The 25948-nt window shown below is 48.3% G+C and overlaps 1 protein-coding gene across 4 annotated transcripts in view; it reads right to left on the reverse strand.

Moving 5' to 3' along the window:
- GABBR2 (gamma-aminobutyric acid type B receptor subunit 2) overlaps positions 1-25948 on the reverse strand; it is a 354329-nt gene that overhangs the window by 238226 nt on the left and 90155 nt on the right. The window contains exon 2 of one of the 4 annotated variants that reach the window (XM_072959805.1): positions 24256-24314. The exons of the other annotated variants lie outside the window; for them this stretch is intronic. The gene's annotated coding sequence lies outside the window, so the exon portion shown is untranslated. The remainder of the gene's footprint in view (positions 1-24255; positions 24315-25948) is intronic. 4 annotated transcript variants of the gene reach the window in all.

The raw sequence follows: 25948 nt of genomic DNA on the forward strand, positions 1-25948 counted from the left end.
ATCTCCCTGGGCACACAATGACACTTCATTCCCCGCCTTCTTTGCAATCAGGTGTGACTGCTGAGTTTTGGGCAATGGAATATGAGCAAAGATGATGGGTGCTTTGCCCAGGACTGGCCTATAAAACCTTTTCATGGGTGCTCCTGCTCTCTTTCCATACATAGTGTGAGTGGGGAAGACTCCAAGGACCTGGAAGCTCCCCTAACCCCAAGTCCCTGTGGCCATCATGGAGGGACACCACTGCTGCCAGAGGACCTGTCATGTGGAGGGCAGCCTTCCAAGCTGACAGACGCTGGGAGCACTGCCTTCAGAATATGCCTGGCTCTTTGTAGGCAACCCAAATCATTGACTGAGCATGGCGGCCAAACACAGGCTCACGATTTCTGGCCAGAACAAGACTGAGCTACGGGCAACCCTGAGCCCCTCTGGTCGGGTTGAGACTTTCTCAGAGCTGCACTGCTTCCTGAGTCGCTTCCTACCCACCTCTCCTTCCTTCCCCCTCTGCTTTCACAAGTGGCAGACCTGCCGACACTCTGAAGACTTGCCCTGCCTTTCTCTGCTCTCTCTCCTCTTTCTTTCATGGGCATTTCTCCCAATGCACCTTGAACTCTGGGCATCTGCTTCCCAGAGGACCCAACCAACACACCCTCTGACCTGCACTTGACTATGACATGAGCAAGAAACCACCTTAACGCATTGAACCACTTGAAACATAGGGGTGTTTGTTACTGAGATGAGACTGCATTGACCAGTAAACATTCTTAACTATCTACTATAAAAATGTTGAAACATAAGAAAATCAACACACCTGGGACACTATTACAGAAAGCTGAGAAGAGTTTAAAGAGAGACAAAATAAGATTATAGGAAAAGATAGGAAGAAATTATGCTGTATATTTACAAGTGTTCCCCTATCAATCAGGACACTGATGTCAAACTAGAGTTCAAGGGAGATGATCAGATGTAACTCAGATTCGCTGCACTGGGTGGCCTTCGAACCCTCTGTCCCCTTGTGCCCTCAGAGGGCCTGGCTCCAAACAGGTATCTAGTACATACTGGCTTGACGAAATTATTGCTGCATGGTGGATACAATCGTTGCTGGTGGATACAGCCTGAAACAAGAGTAACCACAGCTTAGCTCTATTCCAAAGAGCTTATTAACTCTTGCCATCTTGAGTTTTTCACACTTCTTCCCCAGGGTGATGGACAGACCATCTGCTTCTGAAAGTCTCCAGAGAGCCAGAATGTCCATCTTGGATACTGAGAAAAACTGGCATTTCTGTATTCTCCCTGAAGCTGTCACTCTGAATTGCTGGCCGGCTGCAGACTATGTTATTGGAGGATGATGGAGCCGTAGCACACATCTCTCCTCTGCACTGGGAAAGCCAATTACCTAGTTTACAAAATGTTTTTCAAAGACTGGTAGATACAAACTGTGTTTCCTAATTAGCTGTCAGTAAGTACCCCCACATATGCAGGAGTGACATTTTAAAAACTCAGGGTCATGAACACAAAGTGTATGCAGTCTGCCTGTCAGGAAGGTAGGGGGTGCTCCTTCTGCAGGTTTGCAGAAATTTCACAAGTTGCAGTCCTTCCCCTGGGAATGGGGACCAGGTCACCTGCTGAGGAGGGACACACTCCAGCTACAAGCCACCAGGCCACTTTCACTCCTTTCTACTCCACATACGCCTCTGCAGTGTGCTCTTCTGAGGGGCACACAGGTTCCACACATGCTGAGGACCTGGGCTAGATACAGGGGTATGAGATAGGTATAAGTCCCCTCAGGAGACTTACAATCTAGAGGAGGTGCAGAAATAATTTAGTAAAATGTAGTACAAGGTGTAATGGAGGTCTGGAACCCTCATTCACTCCTTTAACACTCAGGGGCAATGGTGAAGAGTCAGATCCTGTGGCAGGTGCTGGGGACACGAGGAAGTTTACATCTGGTCCTGCTCATGAGGGAGCTCTTACTTCAGTGGAGGAGAGAAGATTGAAACATAAGGCAGGATAAAAGTGGGAACTGTGGTAGAGACTCAAGTCATGCATAAAGAAAGGAATGGTCAAACCACACTGAGATATTTTGCCAGGACTTCTTGGAGGAGGTGACATTCCAGCTGAGCCTTGGAAGATGAGGAAGAGAGTGCAGTGGTAGGAGGGCACTGCAGGCTGGGATTCCAGCATGAGCAGTGTCCCGGAGGGGATAGTGCAGGGCACACAGGAGAAGTGCGGTACCTGCTTCTCTGGCAGGAGCACAGAGTAGGGAAGAGAGGTGGAAGGAGACAGATATGTGGGGTCAGACTGGCTAGTCCCTGGGGAGCCCTGAACACCAGGCAGAGTATAGTTTCGTTTCTCTAGGCAGCAGGAGGTAGCGCAGAACTTTCATCAGGGGAGTGCCAGGATGGAGGCTGTGCTGTGTGCAGATGCCTCTGGCAGCTGGTGCAGAGGAGGGAGGCCTGATGGGAAAGAAGGCGGCCAGCAGGGCGTGGGGAGCAACAGTCCAGGTGAGAGGCTTCATGAGCAACCTGGCCTAGCACCCCGGGAAGGATGTGTGTCCACAGAGGAGCTCACTTCTTAGAGGCCCATTAACTAAGAGGCCCTGAGGCTTGGGTTTGACCAGCATGTGACATCAATGGGACCCAATCAGACGGGTCACTACAATGGCCTCCTTAATGGGAGCTCAGTGACGGGGAAGACCGATGAAGAAAGATACCAAAGGGAGAACAGAGCCAGCGATGTCAAGCACAGATGTGGGCCTGGATGAGAGCCTCAGGCCTGCCCTTGCCTTGCCCTAGCCCTCCTCTTCACCTGGGCTTCACTTACAAAACAAGAAGATTGAGTTAACTGGTTTACAAGTCAGGAGAGGCTAGGCTATGCTGTGGCAACAATCCCCCAAACCTCAGTGGAGCACACCATAAAAAGCTGATTTCTCTCTCAGCAAGAGGGAGCTTGGCACATCCTAGTCACTCAGAGGCCCAAGCTGATGGAACAACTACCATCTTGAATGCTGCCTGTTGCAAACAGAGAAGGAAAGAGAAAACTCCGGAGAGGGTCAATCAGCAATTAAATGGAACTCACCGGCCAGACGTGGCCCCACTGAGTACCAGGGACCCAAAGCGCAACTTGGCCAGCAGGAGAGGGGAACTACAAATGGCTGCCACAGTTGGTCTCTCAGCTTCCTTCCTGCCCTAGCAATCTGTGTTTTGGTTCGTGTGACAGATTTTGCTTCAATGAATATACACCTAGCTAACGCTTCTTTAGCACTGACCTATGTGCTGGGCACTATGCTAGATTCTTTATGTGCATTATCTTATTGGTTATTCATAATGTATCTTCTTTAATATTCACAATGACTCTTTGAGATGTCATTATAAACACACCTCATTTAATTGAGCTTTGATTTATTGTGCTTCACAAATACTGCATTGTTTTGTTTTTTAACAAACTGAAGATTTGTGACAACTCTGTTTCTAGAAAGTCTATCAGTGCCATTTTTCCCAACAGCATTTGCACAGTTTGTTTGTGTCACATGTTGATAATTTCCACGATATTTCAAACCCTCTACCAGCAAAAATATTCGACTTACTGAAAGCTGAGATGATGGTTAGCATTTTTTAGCAATAAAGTATGTCTTAATTAAGGTATGTACATTTCTTTTTTAAACATAATGCTATTGCACACTTAATAGACGCCAGTGTAGTGTAAAAATAACTTTATACACATTGGGAAACCAAAAACTTCATGTGACTGGCTTTATTGTGGTGGCCTGGACCCAAATCCATAATGTCACCTGTATTATCCCTCATTTAACAGAGGAGAAAACAGAGGTTCAGGGAGCTTAACTGACAAGTTCTAGGTCACACGACTAGTAAGTCATGAAGCACCAGGACTCAAATCCAGAGCATCATACTCCAAACATTAACTCTTATCTTTTACAATCTGAGCTCTTACAGTCCAGAGATGGGGTAAAATGTCTTGTAAAGCAGTGGGCTGCCTGTGACTGTGGGCGTTCCAGCAGAAGCCTACAGGAGGATGTTGTAGAAAGGATTCTTCACTGAGTAAAGGAGTAGACTCTAATCCTGAATTTCCATGAGAAGAAGCAAAGAAACAGGAAAAAGGCAAGGAAACAGTAAGTGGCATGCTGAGTTGGAGCACTCCAAGAATGAATGGAGAAATGAGAGGTGGGATTGGAAAGGGAGGCTGAGGCAGCTTCTGGGGGCCCCTGAGCACCAATGTAAGGGGCCATACCCAATTCTGGGAGCCTTGGGGAGTTTTTATTTTCATTTGGTTGTTTTTTAACCATTTTAACCATTTTCAAGTGTACAGTTCAGTGGCATTAAGTGCACTCACAGTGTTGTATAACCATCACCACTATTTCCAGAACTTTTTCAGCATCCCAGAGAAACTGTACTTATTAAACCCCTTATTAAAGGGTTTAAAACTGATACTGACATCATCAGAGCTGAATGGCGATGACCCCCTCAGGTTGAGATGGGCAACCGTGGCTGCCACTTGAAGGACATTATTAGAAGGAAGAGAGACTGGACACGGGGATGAGTAATCAGACCAGCACAGGGGTCCAGGTGGGAGATGGTAGAAGCCAAAGACAGGGCAACAAGAGGGACAGAGGGAAGTGGTCAGATTTGGCACAAGAGGAAGGGAAACTGCAGAGGAAGAAGGGAGCCCTAACTTCCTCCCGGGGCCCAGTGAGTCCTGAGCTACCAAAAACTGAGGTAGAGGAGCCAGGAGGGGACCTGGGGTCCTGGGGATGCCACCAGTCCAGCACTGCACCTGATACAGGTGAGGCGCTGGCCAGCTGCCTGCTCCACCAACTTTCCCTAGGGAAGCACATCCCCAAACTTGACAGTCCTTCCTGGGACACAGGCCAGAGCTGCAGCCTGACACAGACCCTACCTGCACTCAAACACTCACTGTGTGCCGGTCTGGAGATGAAGGGTGATCACAGGTGGAACAGAATCATCACCCCACCTCCCCGCAGCCACACTCATTACTTAAGGCGGGGCCGGCGTCAGCAGCAGCTCAGCTGGAGTTAATTATGTGCCTCTTTTGTCCTCCAGCTGGGGACATGGCGGTCACTCCCCCACCTGATGGATGAAGGCTGGGTCTCTGTCACACATCACCACAACCAGGGGCCTCTACTCAAGGAAACTTCCAATTCCTGTCACAAGTCCTTCCACCTCTCCGCTGCATGGGCTGCTGCAGGCACCTGTCTTCAGAAGCCTTTTTGAGAAGGGGTTTTCTCATCACTCCAAAACTCGGCCTGCTTCCCTAGATCCCATCCCCACAGCCACCTGACCCCAGGCACAGGCTGACCCCACTTGACTTCTGGGGGCCTCGTTACACAGGCATCCATGGGCCTGTCTGGGTGCCCACCTCATCACCCTGTTCCCACACCCCAGCCCCTCCAAGTCTAAAGTCCGAACATGCCTTCCCAGGCCTCTGTCCCCAGGACACAATGCTTGCCTGCCTCCACCCTATGGCTGAGCTCCTGCAAAAGGGTCCCCAAGCTCATCATGGCACTAACCACCCAGATGGCACTGCTGAGTGCTGCTCTAGACTCTGAGGGATGGGAAGCACCCCCTGCCTGGAAAGGGGCTCTTGGGGCAGCTAGGAGCAGCACATTTAGAAGTACAATCCACACTGAGGAGGCCCCTTCGCAGGACCCCTTGCCAGGGGGCTGGCAAAACTCTAAGAGCAGTAGCATTTGGAAGGCCAGGCAGAGGTGAAGACCCTCAGAGGGCAGCCTGTCCCATCTTGCACATCTCTGTACCTCCCTTCTTTGTAAAACAGGGAAGCAGCTCTGGGAAGGCCTAACCCTAGGGCCCTTCCAGGGCTGAGTGGGGCAGATGCCCAAGAGCCCTTCGTTAGATGTTAACTCTGTGCTGATTCAGTTCGATGCACCAGGCATTTACTGAGCACCTCGCATGGGCCATGCTCTGTGCCAGGCGCTGGGCAAACAAAGGAAACAAGTCAGAGCATATCCTCAATAAGCTCACTAGCTAGTGGAGATGAGAGAGGCGCCAAGAAGCAATCACAGCACAGGCTGGGAAAGCACTCCATGAAATGGGCAGCAGACAGTGTAGGGCCCAGAAAAGGCCACTGAACCCAGTACCAGAAATCAGGGTTGGCTTCCTGAAGGAGGAGGTGCTTACGCTGAACCTCTTGATACGTAAGGAGGAATTAGCCAGATGGAGAGAGTAGAGGAGAGTGAGTAGAACTTTCATTCATTCATTCATTGTACAAGAATTATTTGAGCACTTATTATGTGTCAGGCACTGTGATAGGTGGCAGGGACACAGCAGGAAAAAAAGGCCCACCTCTGAGAGCTTTTATTTCTGTGGAGGAAGGAGAGAATAAATGAGTAGGGAAAGTAAAATGTTAGTAAATGTTAGAGAGCATAGTAATAAGTAAAACGTGCTACATGTAATAAGTGCTAAATGGAAAAAGGAAGTAGGGGACAGGCTGTGCAGGGTGGTGGTGGGAAGGGAGTGAACTAGGAGGTTTCAGCAATGACTGACTCCTGGCACAGAGCACAGGGCACACAGAAGGGAGAGGCTACGCAGGACGGTGGGAGGGACATCTGGGAGGGCAGTTGTGGGGGAGGAGGCAGTGGAGAGCAGGCCCCAGAGAGCATCACGGGGAATCAGTAATAGTCATCATAATTATTATTAAACCATGGCCACAGCTATTGTCCCTAACATACTAGTGAAAGTCAAAGCAACTAAGGTCTGTAATGATTTGGAGAAAGCTCCCCTCCAAACTCCAGAAGCATCTAAGCCTTGCCAATGAAAACAGCTACTCAGAATCTCAGAATCTGAGGGGCTGAGAACTCCCCAGATGGCCTCACACCACGCTGATGTGACACACCAGCTGCATAACAGCACAGAGGCAGTGGGGATGCAGGTGGGCAAAGCGCTGAGCTAGAGGACCCCGTGTACCAAAGCAGTGCCTCTGCCTGGACTGGGAGCCACGGCCCAGCCCCCACCCTCTACTCCAGCTCCTCACTGGGGACCATTGGGCAGGTCTCAGCTCTCCTGCACTTCACATAAAACAGGTCCAGTGAGCCCGCCTCCTTCACATGGCAGAGGGTGGATCAAGCTGGATGGCATTTGTGGGCCCTGGGAGCAAGTGCATGTTGGAGGGCCTGTGTTGCTATTCATACCCAGACCTGAGGGCAGAGATACCCCGGACTCAAGATTGGGCTCCCATTGTTTGCCATTTGCTGGGTGACCTTGCGCTGGGGCCCTCTTGTCTCTGGGCTTCAAGATCTTCATCCCAGGACAGCCTCTGGGCACTCCAAGCTCCAAGGTTCTGAGAGGTTTCCTACATGTGGTGGTTCGGTGCCTCTACAGTGAGTCTTGCCAGAACCACCCCTTGAAACCGGGCCCATTTCTAACCATGATAGGACCCCCACCCAGATACAGGGCAAAGTAAGGCTGCCTGTGGCCTCCATACCATCCCTTCCTCAGGACTCTGCTCCATACACCGCTGTCACACCCAGTAGGTGCCCTTCCCCAGGTGGAGGGCAAAAAAAAAATTACCTTAATAAATCCTGCAAACAGAACAGGAGGATTTTCAGGGTTTATTCATTTTCATGCGGAAAAAATTACGATTATTTTTTCCTAGAGTAGCAACCTCGTTGTGAAATTGTCACTTTGTTTTCTCCGTAGGTTTAACAGATCCTTCCTGAGTCTTGAAAAATTATTTGAATGCAGTTTTTCTCAAAATTTTGAAAAACAAGCAGAAAGACAAATAAGGCAGACAAGAAAAGGACAAATATTGCATGATTCACTTAGATGAGGTACCTAGAGCAGTCAAATTCATAGAAAGAGAAAGTAGAACTGTGGCTTCCTGGGCTGGGGGAGGGGGGAATGGGAGTCATTAAATGAGCACTCAGTTTCAGTTTGGAAACACGGAAAAGTTCTACAGACAGATGGTGGTGATGGTTGCACAACAATGTGAACGTACTTTATGCCACTGAACTGGACACTTAAAAACAGCTAAATGGTAAATTTGATGTTATACATATTTCACCACAATTGAAAAAAACACAAGTAGGAAAATATCTTCCCTAGAACAGTTCTCATGGCTTCCCTGGGCCTCAGTTTCCTAATCTGTACAATGGAAGAGAAATTCATTCCTCCCTACTCTCTCAGCCTCACGGGGAATTCATGCCTTTTTCAAATGACACTTTACAAAGAAACTAAAGAGAAATCAAAGTGGAACTAAATAATGAATACAGAGAAGCACCAAATGGCTCGTGTCTGGGGGACAGAACGTGTGTGTGCTCAGGAGCCTGGAGGCCTCCTTGCCCAGCTCCCCTCTGCCTTCTTGTCCTGAGGAAAGAGGAGTGAAGGGAAGAGAAGGAAGTTGCCCAGGGCACACAGCCAGTCGCTGAGCGAGCTGGACAGACCCTCCTGCCCAGAACCCATGCTCCCCTCACCCAGCAACAGGCCCACTACTCAGACTGCATGTGGACTCTGTCACAACAGCCATGTCCACTCACTGTGTCCAGCCAAGCCCAGCACATCTTGCTTCCTCCTGGAAGCCTTCACCGGGTGAGATGCCCTTTCCGTGCGCTAATTCAGCACCTCTGGGGTAGGATGGCCCAGGACAGCCCCTGGAGCATGGCTTTCTAAGGACAGAGCTATCTCCTGTACCTCTGTGGTCAAGGGTCCACCCCTGGAGCCAGGTCCCTGGGTTCACATCTCCTATTTAATAGCCTATTGACCTTGGACCAATTCTTTAGTCTCTGTGCATCTGTTTCCTCCCCGATAAACGGGGATAATAGTGTCTGCATATAGTTGTTGTGAGGGTACAACTGGTTAATTCAAAGCCCAGGAAGAGTGCCTGGCACCCAGGGAATACCTGATAAATGCTAGCTATTCAGTGTACTTTCCTCAGGAGCCTACTGGCCCCAGCATGCACGCGTACATAGGTGCTCCAGGAATGTGTGCTGACCCACTTACCATCCCTCCTCACCCTGGGCCAATGAGTGGAATCACAGCAGCCTTGGGAGTGGGCACTGGCTTGTGAGTTTCCTTCTCAAGCTTCACATTAAACAGCAACAGAGACCCCAGGACAGTGCCTGCCCCATCTGGTCCCTCACATGTCCCCCCACTTTTACGGCTCTACAAGCCTGGTCCAGCCCCAGCCCTGCCATGGAAGGAGCGGGTGCTGTGGTCATGACAGGCACCGTATGGGGACCCACCCCTCTCTATTTTTGGCCAATCTGTTGACATGACAACCAGGCTTCCCGACCCTGCCGCCCAGTCTCCATCCTTGTGTTCTGCCAGGCACATCTCCACTGGCTGCCTTGCAGGTTGTAAGGACACTTTTCACAAATTCTGTCAAGACTCTTCTCCAAACAGCAGCAGATTTGGGACATCACGCCAGGCATCCCTGCTCATGATGGGCACAGAACTGGCAGCTCTGTTCCCCAAAACCCAAAAGAGGGGCTTAAGGAAGCACAGAGGAAGGGGTGGCCACCATCATGAAGCTTTCCAGAAAACCCCAGGACTGACTCAACTTCACCAACTAGGAGCTGATGAGGACCTACCCACATACTGTGCCCAGTCTCCACACACTAATATTCCAGGAAATGTCAGGTCAGGAATGGCACATAGAGGTTGTCTGAGCTGAGTGCTGCATTCTACTGTTGGGGAACCCAAGGGGTGCGGCTTATCTGAGACCACACAGACCCCCAACTCCTGCTGGTCCAGGATTCCCTGCACCCCACCAAGATTCTGTTCACGTTGCTCTAAAATAGATGAAAGAATGTGCTGGAGTCTCCTGCATAATAGTAGAGCACACAGAATTTTATTTTTAAATAAGGAGCTTTGTGATCATAAACAACACACCAGGGACAAAACAACAAGATAATAATAGCTCGCAACTCCTGAGGCTCAGTATGTGCCAGGTAAAATCCTAAATTCTTCACAAACATCATCTCAAGTAACAACCTTCACAGCATGCCCATTTTACAGACTGGGAACAAAATCTCAGACTTTAAATAACCAACTCAAGGACACACAGCAGAAGAGGAGTCAGGCTTGGGGCCAGCCTGTATATGCACTTACCCATGATCTCATGAGGCCTGGAGAGAGGGGGGGGCCCCAAGGATGAAGTGGTAGCAAGCATCTCTGAACCAACTGGTGTGATGGCACAGACAAGGAAACTTGGAGCAAAATGCTCAGAGAAGTGAGGAAGAATGAGCCATGCAAGGGGAGGAAGGGAAGGGCACACGACTGGGGGAGAGCAGCAAGGAGTATCCATTTATAAACAGTTCCAAGAGCCATGCACTAATCTAGGCACTTCTGATTATACCATCTGTCCACCCACCTATAGGGCCCCTTAGGTGGGGGTGTGGGGGTCAGTGACCAGGACTAAAGAGACAGGAAAAGGCTTCTTGGAGGAGGAGGCTTTCAAACTGGAAGATAGGACTATCTGAATTTTCCACAGTTCAGGAAATGCATCATCTATTTCGCGGTACAAACTACGCAATATTCCATCCTGACACCACACCCACACTAAACTCTCCACACCCTCTAGAAACAGAAAGAACTTAAAATTCCACAGGGAGATGTATTGTTGACATAGTGCATAATAGAAAACAACAAAAGAATTTCACTAGGAGGCCGGCTGATGCAGTCAGCTGAAATAAATAAATTAAAATGTGCATTGTTGTTTCTTTGTGTTATGTTAGTTTTAATTACTGTTTGCTTAAAAACTAAAATTTCACATGTGCAAGAAGGAGAAAGAAAATCCCCAAACCTGTGCATCCGGAGTCTCTGTGTAATGGATCTACCTTGGGGTAGGCGGGGTGGACTTTAATTTTCAGCTGTCATGGCAGGGTCTAGCCAGGGGCGTAGACACAGCCCATGTTCATCAAGTGCCTTGAGTGTTTTTCCACGTGGCTGGAGGAGGCATGGACCCAAAAGCTCATCCAGTGCTCATGGATGCACACACACCTCCTCAGCCTCAGAGCTGCCTCTAGGCCATGTGGGATGGGCAGGATTTTCTGTTTGGTCACAGCACACCCACCATGTCTTCTTTGTGGGATTTACTCCGTCTTTTATTAAACAGCCTGTTGTTGCCATGGCTGGCTCTCCTGTCCATGGGAGAAGGTATACCCAAGGGCAAGAACCATGCCTGGGCCACGTCGCTTGGGCCTGGCACAGAACTAGACCTCTGTGCCAGGCTGCCAAACTGAGCATAAGATAAGATGGGCATCCTCAGCTGTCGGGTCAGTGGAGAGAGATGTGGAGGGTCTCGCTCCTGGGTGAGGTCTCTGGGGGCCCTGCGGGTGAGGACGCGAACCTAGGGATTTCAAACTCAGTTCCTCAGGAAGCCTCTCGAAGCACTGACTTGGTATGACCCCAGGGGATAGGCTCTGGGTTCCCACTGCCATTGAACCAGGAGAGGTCCCTTCTGCCCTAAAAGAGATCCAGACCCTCTGGCCAAATGGACAATAGAAAAGATAAAACACAACAACCTCCCACGAAAGAAGTACCATCTTGGACTTTCAACACTGGATGAGGCGGCTGGGGTTTTCTCTTGACCTGATTGATGCTGAGTGACAAATGGCCTGTGTCATAGTTCATTTGAACTGTGATAACAGATACCATTGACTGCTTGCTTAAACAATACATATTTATTTCTCACAGTTCTGGAGGCTGGGAAGTCTGAAGTCAGGGCAGTTTCAGAATCCAGTGAGAGCCAGCTTCCTGGTTCTCACTGTGTCCTCTGATGGCAGAAGAGGCAAGGGAGCTCTGGGTCACTTTTCTAAGGGCACTATCCCATCATGAGGGCTCCATCCTCATAACGTAATCGCCCGCCAAAGGCCCAGCCCCAAATACCACCACACTGGGGATTAGGTTTCAACATATGAACCTTGGGTGGTGGGGACAAATAGTCAGTCCATAGCACCATGAATGCCAGGCTAACAGGCACTTCCTCCATCTTACGGAGCGTGTGGCCCAGACCTCTAACTCACAGTATACAGTGGGTATTGGTGGGCTCCATGCAGGTTACACAGACAAGCCGAGACGGGCCCAAGCAGGCTCAGATGTAAGCTCAGGACACAAACCTCGGCACCAGGAAGATTTTCCCAAGGGAGAAGGAAGGGAGACCTGAGGGTGTTCTAGACGATTAGAGGATGAGACAGGACAGCAAGGGAGAGGCGGGAGTGGGACAAGACATGTTGACGATCCACCAGCCCAGTCTGGCTGAAGCAGACCATTGGAGAGATGGACAGAGACAAGGTCCAAAGCAGAGAATGCTTGGATGGGGGCATCTGAACACTAGGAGGGTGAGGAGAAAGGAGCAGGGACACTCTAAGTAATTGCTGCAGCTGGAGGATGGCTTCCCAGAGGCTGTTTATCCCACTCTTTCTACTGTGATATATTTCTGAAATCATCCATAATAAAAAGCTCAAGAGAAAACAAAAGGAAAAGAAAGGGCCAAGCGGACCCTGAAATCTTCCCTTTCCTATTTCAGTGATCTCAGGAGCTCCTGCGGGAAATACACTAACTCCAAATCACAGCTAGGAAGAGAGGCATGGAGGACTGGAAAGGCAGCATAGCGCCCACTCCCCTCAGCTGGGCAAAGCATGTCTTTCAGGCAGTATTTATGGGCGGTTTTTCCCACCCTACTACATCAGCCACCTCCTGCAGATGTGACCCTAAATCCTGCCCTCAGTCCCAAACTGATCTGGTCTCCACCTGGGTGACCCATAGCCCCAAACCTGCAGTCACCACCATCCTTCACATCTGGCCAGTGTCCCAGAAGGCTGAATGCAAATGTGTCCGGAAGGACACAGGCTGTATACTCAAACACTGAGAAAACTGCTTTCTGGAAGCCTTCTGCATAGGTATAGTGCTCAGCAGGTGCTCAGTTCATGGAAAAGCTCAGTTACTGTTACTGTTGTCGAAATTTGTGTCAGAATCAGCATTAACACTCCCCTGCAGCCTCCCCAGCTTTGCAAGCCCCAAGTCCTGAAGGTCTACTGGCTGAGCATCTATGGAATCAGGCCAGCCTCTCTGTCCCCACTGCCATGCACTCCTGTCTGGCCTCATCATCTCTCCCCTGAACCGCAGGCAGTCCTTCTGCTCTCAGGCCTGCTGCCTACCCTCTGCTGTTCACCTTCCCTCCAGAGTGATCTCCCTAAATGCTCATTTCACTCTCTACTCAAAGAATTTCACAGACCCCCATGGCCAAAGGCACTTAGTTCAAGCTCCTTCATCTGCCACACATGGCCTCCCAGATCAGCCACCTACACGTCTGGCTGGCCTCAGCTTTCCCCGCCTGAACTCCTCCCTCAAGCTGGCAGGCAGTGTTCTCAGGAGCACCTCAACTCTGCCTGCCTTTCCTCACCAGCCTCTCCTCCTGGAATGCCCCTTCCCTGGTGAGCACCCTCTCCCCTCGCCTTCCAAGGCGCAGCTCAGACAGCCCTTTCTGCCCCCAATCCTCCATGGTCCCAGCAATCAGGATGGCCACTTCCTCCCTGTGCCCCGTGGACCTCACACACTTCTGTAACGGCAGTGCCCAGACTCCTAGCCATCATAAAACACACAATTCCCCCGTTATCCAAATCAGAATGCCAAGGCAGGTCGTTAAATTTTATTTTCTCAAGTGAGGATGAGGGCATTAAAGAACAAAACAAAATGAACAAACAAATGCTAACATCCTCTATCACCACCATTTGGTTTTTAAAGGACATGCTAACAAGGAAGGAGGAGGAGAGAAGGAAGCGCACCATCTCAAAGTAGAGGCCTTCAAAATAACAACAGGAGCCAGCCCCTTCTTATTTTCCCATGTCACAATGCTCTGCGAAAGCTCTGTCAAGGCCAGTATGGATCAAGGGCTGGTCACTGTGAGCATTCCCTGGGTTGCCCACATCTTCACTGGGGACTTTTGAGCCCCCAAGGGTGAGGGTGAGCCAGGAGATGCTCGGCTTGTTCACAGATGGACAAACCTGCAGGTATGGCTGACCACGGCAGTGGGTGTCAGGGCCTCCCCACTGCCCAGCTGCCTAGGAATGTGATTTCCAGTAACACACCATCACAAACCCATCCAGCGACAAGAAGTGCCCCTGGCAGGGCTGCCAGGTTGGTTTTAGAAAGATTTTACTAGAACAACTGCTCTTTCTAATATCTCTTAGGAAACATTCCTTAAAATAAGAATACAAACAAACCTGCCCAGGCACCTGGGATCAATTCTCCACTGTTAATTAATTCAATGGGAGAGGGAAAAACATGGAGGAAAGGGAACTGAATCTCTAAGGAGATTCTCCTCTCTCTTTCTTTCTCTCTTCCTCCCTCCCTCCCCCTCACTCTGTCCTTCTGTCCGTCCTTCCATCTGTCCTTCCTTCCTTCCATCTGTCCTTCCTTCCTTCCTTCCTTCTTTCCTTCCCTCTCTCTTTCTTAGCAAACTACCTGTACCTGCCACAATTTCTTCCTTCCTTAAACACCCCCATACAGGATTCCACCAAGTGCAGGGGGCGGGGTGTGGGGCATAGTCTGTAGTGGAGAGTCCAGGGCTCCACAGTCAGAGCAGGCACGGTGCTGGGTGCAACCTGGCAGTCCCTCTGGGACTCAGCTTCCTCACCAATTAGGTGCAATGATGCTTTTTCTACCTGCCTCCTACAGCTATAGGGAGGGACAGCCAAGACGCTGGACAACACAGGCTCTGGAAACTCCAGGATTGAACAAACGCCTGGGATTGCTGCCAGAATTATTGTTACTGTTGTTGCTAATAAGACCGCTAACAAGTGTAGACCAAAAAAGAAATCGGTCGCATGTAAATAAACAGCCCGCTCTCTCTGGCCTGTCTCGGATAGCGCACCTCATTTCATTTGCTGAGACATTCCCTATTTCAGGGAGATAAACAAGATCCCTGAAGACCATAAATAATTCTTACAGCAACTTTCCCCTTGCCTGCTGCAACCAAGACCCAAGTGGACCTTCTCAAGCAAAGAATCTGGTCCGGAACAACTTTTCCACTGTGTTTCCTCAATAGCCAACATTCATTCATGCAAGAGAGAGGAGGAATTTAATATTTCTAATTACTTTTCAGGGAGTAGTCTACTCCTGCAAATTTTGTTAATTGATTTTTCATCCGGTTTCCCTTTGGTTGGTATTATTCTCTCAAGACCCTTACTGCACCTTCCAACTACACTTCTTTTCCTCTTCATATTCCAGCTGTGTGTTTGCTTTTCTGGTCCTCCCTCAAGGGCAAAGGCCATGTCTGCAAGTTTTGGATCCCAGCCCTGTGCCTGGCAAACCAGTGAGCTAAGCCAATGCACTGGGAACAAAGACTAGAAGAAGGAATTATTTCCTCTACCCATGCTTTCTCTAACTGCAGCTCAGAAATCCCAAATGGTTCGGGTTCAGAAACTGGCCCAAAGCTGATTAATTTTGCAAAACAGACCTTCCAGGATAGCACATAAGATCTTCAGAAACAACATTCTGGTTTTTACTTCCCACTGAGAGCTTCAGGGACCATAATTAGAGCAGCACGGAGCAACAGACTCAACTTGAGTTCACTAAACCTCAAGAACCTTCCCACCAACACGTACAAAAATAACTTTCTGTTCTGTTTGAAAATACCACCTTGCATTCAGATTTGTGCTTTCCCATTGTGTTCCATGCATTTTTAAGGAGTTCTGTTTGGCTGGGTTTTGACAACTGGAGGCTGGGGCATGGAGCCCAGCTCCAGACACAGGGCGGTGGACAAATGCATCAGAACAACCTGGTGGCTTGTTAAAATGCCACTTCCCAAGTGCTACTGTAGACCACACAGATAGAAACCTCCAGGGCTGGCCTCTTTTAAATTAGCATCCCTGATGATTTGGATGTGCACTAAAGTCTGAGGTGCCAACTCATTTTTCTGCCCACCCTCCTTTGCCCCACAAGGTCCCCCACACTCCACGTACATTTATTCCTTGGATTTTACTGAGCAACTATTTCTGCAGGATAGGATGTCTGGGAGCTCCATGGGATCCAAAGACTGCAGACTCTCCAAAGTTCTCAGGGTCTTCGTCTGCAGCCCAACATTGCCCTTACACTTGCTGCAATGGCCCCCAGGCCCCTTTAGGCTCCTAGTGTTTTTCCTTTTGTTTCAGAAGACTGTGCTCTCCAAGCTTTGTTCTTGCCTCTGCAATGTGCAGAAGGCTGAGCACGGGACAGGTCCTGAGAAATTTGCCTGCTGATTGCCCACCACTTGGCAACAATTTCATGGATTGGAGCCACTCACTGGAAGGTCATTCCTTGAATGTGCATTTATTGAATTCTAACTGGATATTAGTACCGACAACAACAATAGTAATAAAGATGCTAGTGATAAGATTCCTGATACAAAGCCCATTCTAGCTTACAAGGATGTGTCAGTTTCCCTTTGACTCTCACAGTCACCTGCAACACTGCCAGAACAAACATGATCATGCCTACTTTACAAATAGGAAACTGAAGCTCAGACAGGTTAAGTGACTTTCCTGAGGATCTACAGCTCATTGGTTACAGAGATGGTGCTCAACCCAGACTTCCTGACTCCCAGGAATTAACCATTCTCTCCCTGATCCAATAAATAATATTAAGCACCCACTGCATATCATTCATTGTAGTGGTACTGGAGGTGGAAGAGTCAAGACTGCATGGTCCCTGCCCTCCTGGTCTCAAGCCTCATTGCCCTGAATGACATAGAAGCATGGTCAACAAGGAGACAAGACATGTATACAGGGAAGTGACGAGGAGTAACAGAACAGGGCAAAGTGCACCAATAAGACAAAACCAGGGCAGCAAGGTCTTAGCAGGGATGCGTGGTGCCATGGAGCAACCTGACCACAGTCCCCGGGTCGGCATCTAACCACACCACCCTGCCAGTCTCAGACAGTGTGAGCCCCGAATGGGGAGGCCAGGAGAAGCACAGCTCTTGGTGTGAACAGGGGCACTGTCCAGAAACGGGGAGCAAAGGGGCTTGGTGCAAGCTGCACTTCTTCAGGGCCTTGCACAGATATGCAGTGGCCTGGTCGCCGCACTGGGCCTTCTCTCTTTAGGGCTCTGGGCCCCTGCCTCACTTGCCAGGGTTAAGGTTACCTGCCTTACAGAGCTGTTGGGATGCCTACATGAATGCGATCAGGAAACTCACAAGCTCAGCCTGAACGTCAGCAATCGCTATGATTCCTCAGGGGGCCAAAAGTCTTCTGCTCTTCCTAACTGATCTTCTAGGGCCTAGAGACTGCTGCTGCCATCTAGGACTAGGGTGAGGGGCATCTCTAGGGTATCTGCCACTTTCAAATCTTCCTTTAACTTGGGCTTCAAGCCCCGTGACAACTGACTAGGCCTGAGCCCTGGGCACCTCGCTTAACATCACAGCACCCATTTCTTCATCTGTAAATGGTATCGGATAAAGGGACTTACCCTCCCAGAGTTGGTGTGAGAAACAAATGAGAAAATACTTATAAACCACTTGGAATAATACCTGGTACATCCTAAGCACTGTGCCTGCTACCCTTATTTTTCTTTTATTATCACTTTCCATCAAAAAAAAGTGCAAAGAACATGCATCTCTATGACTGAAACAGAATCATTTCTTACAAAACCACTGCTCTGTCCCTTCACACTAGCATCCTGGACACCCTGGAATTTGGCCTCTTCCAGCCCCTCTGCCATCCCCTTCAGGTGCCCTACATCACAGTCATCTTGCAACTATCCTTTCCCAAAGTTAACCCATCTGTTCCCACCTCTGCATCTTTGCTCCCCACATTCCCTCCAACTTCCTGCACCTGGAATGCCTTTTCCCTCCCATTCATGCCATCTGAAGACTGCCCATGTTGCAAGTGAAAGTGGAGTGTGAGTTCTCCTGATTTTTAACAGGGTGATTTCCCCACGCAGCAGAGCACATGCCTCTTCCCAGCCATAACACAACCAGATGGGCTGAGCCCTAACTCCTAAGCAAGGAGGAGGCAAGACTGAGGTTGAAGGACAGGGCTCCAAGGTGGGTGTTTGGCAGTGAGGAGAGTGTAGTCTCTGTATGAGCACCAAGGCCCTGGAGCCAGTCCTCTGGGCCAGGAGGCTGGACAGTGGAACTGGTGGTTCTGAAGAAGGCTGGCCATCCCAGGAGGAGACAGGGGTGTAGACATCAGGGGCTGTGGCTCCTCATGTTCCAAACCAAACTCCTGTCCACCCCTCCACCACTGAGCCTCTCCCCAGTGCCTCATCTCAGGGGGCAGCGCCATGGTTCCATATATCCAGCACAGGAAGGCAGTGCAGCCAGCTGGTTAGGAGCAAGGACTCTCAAACCAGACTGCCGGGGTTCTAATCCCAGCTCCAAGGCTTCATGGTGCCGTGACAGAGGGCAAGTCTGACCTCTCTGAGCCTCAGCTTCCTCGTCCACAAAGCAGGGATGACAATAGTACCTGTATAAGGTTGCTAAGGCTAAGTGGTCTAAATGAGCCGGTACATCTGAAGCAATCAGGCCACAGTGCCTGGTCTTCAGTCAGCACTAGGTAAGTGCTAACTTACATAGTCTGTCTTTGAGCACCACAGGGGGTGTATCATGGCCTGCAGAAACATACGTCCTAAGTCCCGGAGCTGGTAAATGCTACTATATGTGGTAAAGGAGTGAATATTACCTTATATGGCAAGAGATGTAATTAAGTTAAGGATTTTGAGAGGAGACGCTTATCCTGGAATATCCAGGCTGGCCCTAAATCTCATGAATGAGGCAGAGGGAGAAGAGACAGACAGAAGAGGAGGAGACACTGTGACCACAGAGGCAGAGATTGGAATGATGTAGATGTGGATCAAGGAATGCCAACAGTCTCCAGGAACTGGAAAAGCCAAGGAAGGATCAACTCTCCCCTAGAGCTTTCAGAGAGCACGACCCTACTGACACCTTGATTTTAGACTTCTGGCCTTCTAAACTGTGAGAGACTAGATTCTGTTGTCTTAAGCCACCCATTTGTACAGCAGCCCCAGGAAACTAATGCGGGTGCATTCTTGACATAACCCTCTCTCACCCCTTCCCCTCCTTTCTCAACTTTCTCTCTAATCCAGACATTCCTCTCCATCTCCTCTAATATCAACGTGGTCCAACTCCCTCCCTAACAGTCTATTTCCATCCCCATCTACTTTCTGCCTAGCGGCCACACAGATCTTTCTCATGTCCCTCCTATACCAATTCATGTTAAAGATAGCAATAAAGATTCAAATCCTGCCCACGGCCTATAAGGCCAGGCCCATGGTCCGGCCGCTGCCACCACTTCTGCTACCTTGCCCCATGCTTGCCCTCATGCCCAAGACTCCAGCCACAGTCCCTCTTATGTGCCATGTTCCCTCCAGCCACAGGGCTGCCACATCTACTGTCACCCACACCCCATCCTTAACCTACATAATTCTCATCTGAGCTGCCACAGCAGTGAAGACTGTCATGGATTCCTTCATTGCATCCTGAGCACACCCAAGGAATGGATGAATGGATGGACAGATGAATGAATGAATGAATGAATGATATTCAAAGATCCTGAACATACCAGGCATAGTTAATTGGATAAGGTATGTAGTCCCAACCCATAAGCTAGCCGCTGACCTATAATCTTGCAGGTCATGTAGCAATGAGCTGCCAAGACAGAGATCTCCTCTCTTGAGAATCTGGATTTGGAAACGTTAAGAAAATAGAGACATCACTTCCTTATGGAAAACCTCCCCAAACCTGGTTAGGTTCTCTGTTACAATCTCTCACATCACCATGTACTTAACTCTTATGGCCGTGATCAAACTACATCTGTCTCCCACACCAGACTCCAAGTTTCATGGCAGTCTTGTTCACCACGGCATCCCTGGTACACCCAAGGAATGAATAAATGAATGAATGAGTGAAAGATGGTTGACCGAGAAGCCACGGGAGTCCATCCCATGAGGTGGCTCACAGATGCACATATAGGAGGAAAGGTCCCAGATCAAGGAGGTGGGGGAACAGACTTGCTTGGCTGTTGTGGTTACTGATGGATCCATCTAAACCCACCTTTGAGGCTCTGTGCAGGCTCTGACTATGAGAGGGAGGAGGAAATGTGAAGAATGTCCATGAAGGCAGCCATGTGGTAAGAGGACAGGCCATCATAGCCCACAAGTTCAGGCTACAGAACCTGGAGCTGTCCAGCCGGGAGAAGGAGGGCTCAGTTGGGGCCCAGTAATGGCCTCCATGCTCTGATGTGTTCTCAAAAACAGAGCACATAGATGAGGTCTATTTGATTCCAGAGGGGAAAAGTAGAACTAGAGTTGGGAAGTGGGGCCTAGGGCAGAGAAGCTATAAGGAGGCATATATTAGCTGAAAAAGAACAACTTTTTAAAAACCAGGGCTATTCAGAGATAGGATGAAGAAGTGGCAGACCAGCCATCCCTGAAGGTGTCCAGGCACTAGACGTCCACTTGTGGGATATGCATTAGAGGGATTAAAGCACTGGAAGGCTCCTTCTAACCTTGAGAGTCTGAGCTTTTGTTCTGTCACAATTATGTACATTCTAAAGTGGCTGTCACACTCTCATCTGTTTCCTGGAGAAAGTGACAGGCACAGTTTTAGGAAGTAAACACAGGAATCCCAGCCAAGGTGGTATTGCAAATTAAATTCATACTTTAAGGTCCCCTCCTCCCCACCATACCAAATACAGAGCAACAGTAGCTGAAATACAAAAATAGTAAGGTTAAAGATGCAACATTACAAAAATATTAGATAAAAATCTCAATTAGGAAAAAGAGAAGAAAAAAAAAAAAAACCACAACATGTTATGTGGAGATGTAAGCTTAATGGGCTCCAAATGTGAAACAGCCAAAGATACCTGGCAGTGTGAATTCTCCAGGACAACAGAGACTCATAGCATCCCAGAAAAGCAGGGGCAGAGCCAGATTCAATGCAAAGGGGGACCAGAGTCAAGCTCACTATTTGAAGCAAAGCAGGTAAGGAAGAGCCTGCTCTACTCATCAGAAAAGCTGAAACTAAGTTCTGCTGTTGCCTGGCAATGCAGGCCACATGAAGTTAGATGCTCAGGGTGGCAAGACAAAGAAGCAGAAGCAAGCGATAAATTGAAACCAAAAATGACCGTAATCACTTCAGTCAATCCTGCACCCAAGGCCATTGTAAAATGACTTTCCCACTCCTTCCATCAAAAGATGGAATTTACTTTCCCACTTCTTGAATCCAGGCTGGCCTTGTGACTTGATTTGGCCAACAGAATACAACAAAAGGGACAGTAAGCTGGTTCCAGGCATAGGCCTCAAGAGCTACCAGGAAAAGGCTGTTTATAAAGAATCAGATGGACAGCAGACTTCTCATTGACAACAACAGATCCAAAAGACAAAGTTCTAAAGATAAATAACCGTTTGCCTAGAATTCTATACCCTGCTAAACTATTACTCAAAAGTGAGAGGAAAATAGAGACATTTTATGACATTCAAATATTGTGAGTTGACCACCTTCGACCCCTATTATATGTACTGACTACAACTTAAGAATGAACTGAGCAAGAGAAGTGAACCCAGAAGGAATGGGACACAAAACAAAAACAAAAACAAGGGTGAGCAATAACATTGGTAAAACGTGTAGGCAAATTAAATTATTAACTAAAAAATAAAAATAATGACTAAAAAAGTTTTTAATTAGTGAAACCAAAGTTCTAGGAAACAATAAGAAATACAGAGTTCTAGGAAACAATTAGTGGGTGTGTTAGACATTGTTACAATTCTTGTCAGATTCAGTAGAGGAGAAATATACTGAGTTCCTTTGGATTTTAGGAGGAAAAAAATATAATTCAGAATGTACACTAAAATGTTAAGGGTATAACCACGTCAGTAGAGGGAAAAAATGGGGTGGCAGAAGGAACACCCAAAATAAGATGGTAGAAATATGGCAGGAATCACAATAAATATAAACCAATTAAAAACTACCTATTAAAAGACAAACTGAGTATAACAAAATGGGATAAAAAATGTTATTTACAGTATGATGTTTGTATCAAGATTTAAAAATACTATCTATATGTTGTTTATGGACATGTACATCTGTAGTAAAATATAAAAATAGAGATGGGAAAAATACAACCAACTTCCAGACAGTTGTTATTTCTGTGGAAGGAAGAAGGGAGGGAAGTGGGAATGGGAAGGGTAAAGAGGTAACTCTGGCTGTGTTTGTAATGCTTTGGTTTTTTTGAAAATGAGGTCTGGAAGGAAAAGATTCACATTTTCAAATCTGAGTTGTAGGGATAAGCTACATTGTAGCTATAAATATTTATCTTTTTCTGTATGTTTGAAATATTTTGTGATATGTTTTAAAGTTGGAAGGAAGGAGGAAAGAATTAAGGAAGGAAAGAAGGGAGAGGGGAAAGGAAGGAAGATTAACTACCTCTTTTATGTTCTGCACTCTGATGCTTTGACATCTGGGGCCCTGCTGGCCCTAAAGGGACTGCCCCTCCCAGAGTGTGTCAATTCCTTAGAAACAGTCAACCAGCCTGTGAGCCTTTTGCCTGTAAACCAGTCCAGAGCCCATACCCCCAACCACTTTCCTGAGCTCTGGGCACTGTCCCCTGCCCTCATCAGCCCAGGGACAGGTACCAGACAACTAGGGACAGCCCTGAGCCCTAGAACCAACTGATGTTATTCAAACTCGCCAATCCTAAGCTGCTGACCCTGACTCATCTATTTCTTCCCACGGAAACCACAATAAAGGCTCTTGCCCATGTGCCCCCGTCACTCCCTCTGCCTCCTGACCAACCAGGGTGCTTCCCTTTGTGGGAAGTGCTGTGCCTGCTGTTTCTAGGGGACTGTGAGTGTAAACACCTTCCTTCACAACAGTCTATATTAGCATGTCTCACCAGCCTGCTTAAAACAAAGCCCCAGCACCCTGAAAACCGAAAGGAAGGAGGAAACAGAGGAAGGAAGGGGAGGAAGGAAAGAATCCATGAGTATCAGTCCTAGAACCTGACCAGAAACTGAGACTGTAAACTTAATTCATCCAGGGGATGGCTCTTTTTAATATAGCTCTCCATTATTCTGTTGCCCAGAAATAGACTTTCAGGGTAAATAAACCTGCTTCTCTGCTTCTGTTGTTCTCTCAGCCCAGAACAGCATCTCAGTCCTACAGTCTTTTCTATCAAAATCTTATCCTTCTAGGCTTAATGGACACACCCCTTTCTTGATTCCCCCACAGAAGGAACCACACCCCAGGCTTACCCCTCGCTCAGCCTGAGGCTGGCTGGTCCACCTCTGTTGCCCTCACTTGATGGGCTCCTGAGGCCGAGATACTGTCCCATTCACCCCTGGGTCGCCAGCCCCTAGCAGGCACAGTCACAGCGGAGTGCGCCGCTCCTGTCTGTGCAGATGACGGGATGACAGTGACAGCCCTCAGAGGCACGGATTGCTGCTCTGGGTGTGAGAATTCTGAGAGGCAAGGAACAACTACAAGCCCACGGTGCAGCAACAGGCAATGTCCACAGTGGGACAATGAGACAGCGTTGATGCTTGCACGGGAGTGAATTTCTAGATAATTCGAGTGTGTATCTTTAAAAGCCCAAACATTCAAGTATTTTTTGATGGATTCATTTTTAAAGTGTATATACATTTAGACACACTGGAAGATTTTAAACATGTTCTTATTGCTTACAACTCTTTCTCTTTCCCCCATGAACGTGTTTTAAATTGCTAAGGTTACTCATGCTTGTAGAAAATTCCAATAATACTGTAACGCATCAAGTAGGAAATGCAAGCTCCTACTTGCTCCCCTTCCTTCTAGCCTCACCCTCCAGATATAATCACTGTTGACCCTCTGCTCTCCTAAACGAGGGGTGTGGTACACAGCTCCAGCCCCTTCATTCAGACCACCTGGCATGTGCCGAAACTGCTAGGCTTCTTCATATCGGTTTAATCTAACCCACGAAACAGCTCTTTGAGGGAAGCATGATTATTGCTCCAGAATAACAGCTGGTTATGTGAGATCAGAGGAGCCTGGCTGCCTGGCCTAGAATCCGGTTTTGCCATTTATGAGCCCTGTGGGTTTGGGCAGCTTTGCTTCTGGTCTGTGCTTCCGTTTCTTAGTGATAATAAATAGCGCACACTTCATAATCAGCAGGAGAATTAAATAAACTGGCACAGGTAAAGAATGAAGAACAGTGCCTAACACATAGGAACCCAATAAATTACTATTTCCATTTTACAGATAAGGAAATCGAGGCTCAGAGACGTATTGACTTACAAATTCAACAGATGATCATGAAATCAAGCATGAACCAGCCAGGATTACGTGCAGCTCCCCTGGAAGGCAGAGGGTGTGGGGTGTTACTCTGCCCTACAACTTCATTCCTCCAATGCTTTTTTAGTCCCTAGGTCCTTCTCTGACATTTTTCCCTCTCACCCTCTGAGTCAGGTGGTAAGCTGTCACTTCTTGCTGCTGGCTCTCTGCCTACATCAACCTGACATCTACTCCCAATTGGTTAACTTGCTGTAGACTGGAAACCAAATATAACTTTCTGGTGAGAACAGTACACAAAACAAGTACAAGTAGGCATGGAGTGAAGCCCTAAGCAGACCTCCCATTTTTAAACTGAGTGAGTCTAATAAGTCTTCTTTTCCTGCTGTTCAGAGACCTGCAGATCCCAGGCAGGGATCTAGATAGCTGAGGTGCTGGATTCCATGCCCTCTGGCTAAAGGAGGTGCTGATCTATGAATGTGTTTCCATATTTGTAAACTAAAGATTCTGATTTAGACACTTTTAAATTTCCCTGCTCTCACAAGGCAGAGACGTGCATCACAGTCCCCCTGCCAGGGTGTTTCACTTCATACACCGGCATTTCAGGCTCCCCCAGGTACCACCGAGACTTAGAATCATCAGGAGATGCCGCATTACATTTAAACAACTCCCAGCTCACCTCCGTAAATGCTCTGTATGATGGTTGGTTGCAAGTTTCTGTCATGTGTGTGTGTCTGAATACTAAATTATGCCAAAAACCAAGCACGTGCGGGGTCACGGAGGTAAGTGAGACCCAAGTCGCACCCTGGAGGAGGTGGGAGTCTGGAGGGTGAGGTGAAACAGGGCATCGGGAAGTAAAAGGCAGCACAAGAAGTTCCATGAGAAAGTCCAGAAGGAACTAAGGACGCCTGGAGGAGGGGTTGCAAATACAGCCTGGGGGGAGACAGGGTCCCGGCTGGCTTTGTGGGCCCAAAGACCTCTAAGATCTCTGATTTTGTAGTTACATTCTTTATACTTGTTGAATTCATGATGAAGACATATGCATTAGACACTCTACTGTGGTTCATACAAAAATATCAAGAATCAGCAAGAGGAGTGACGAGGGAGATGGGATTTTCTGGCTTATTTGCACAATCAGATAACTCAAGTTCCTAAATGGATTTCTTTGGCCTCCAATCTCTGATGAGATCATTTAGAAATCCTTACCTCTCCTCTGGTGAATATGGGAGACCCAGATCGTCCGTTACCCAAAAAAGTTTCAGGAAACTGAGTGCCAGTGTCACAGTGGGGATGGCTCGGCGGGGGAGCAACGTCATTCACAGGCGTCCCTGAGCTGCTAGGTGAGGGAATGGTAAGGAGCCCAGGCTGAGGGACCAGCCTCACGCTCAGCAGATCATAAGCCCACAGGCCAAGTGCAGGGATGGAAGGGGGCGAGGCTGACAGGGGCTGGGACCATCTCCCTGAAGCCTTGATCTCCCTGTGAGACTTGGACTTAGAGCCTGAGAGTCCTGTGTCCAGTTTGGCTCCACTACCTACAGGTGATATGACCTTGAGTGCTTTGAGCCTTAGTTTCCTCACCTATAAAATGGGATGATATCTATCCCAGCTGGTTGTCTGCAAGGGCTAAAAGGGGAAAAGGTACATAAAAAGTGTAATTAGCCTAGGGCCTGGTCCACAGAAAGCGCTCCACCAAGTAGGT

The sequence above is a fragment of the Vicugna pacos genome, chromosome 4, assembly GCF_048564905.1.
Source record: "Vicugna pacos chromosome 4, VicPac4, whole genome shotgun sequence".
Lineage (NCBI taxonomy): Eukaryota > Metazoa > Chordata > Mammalia > Artiodactyla > Camelidae > Vicugna > Vicugna pacos.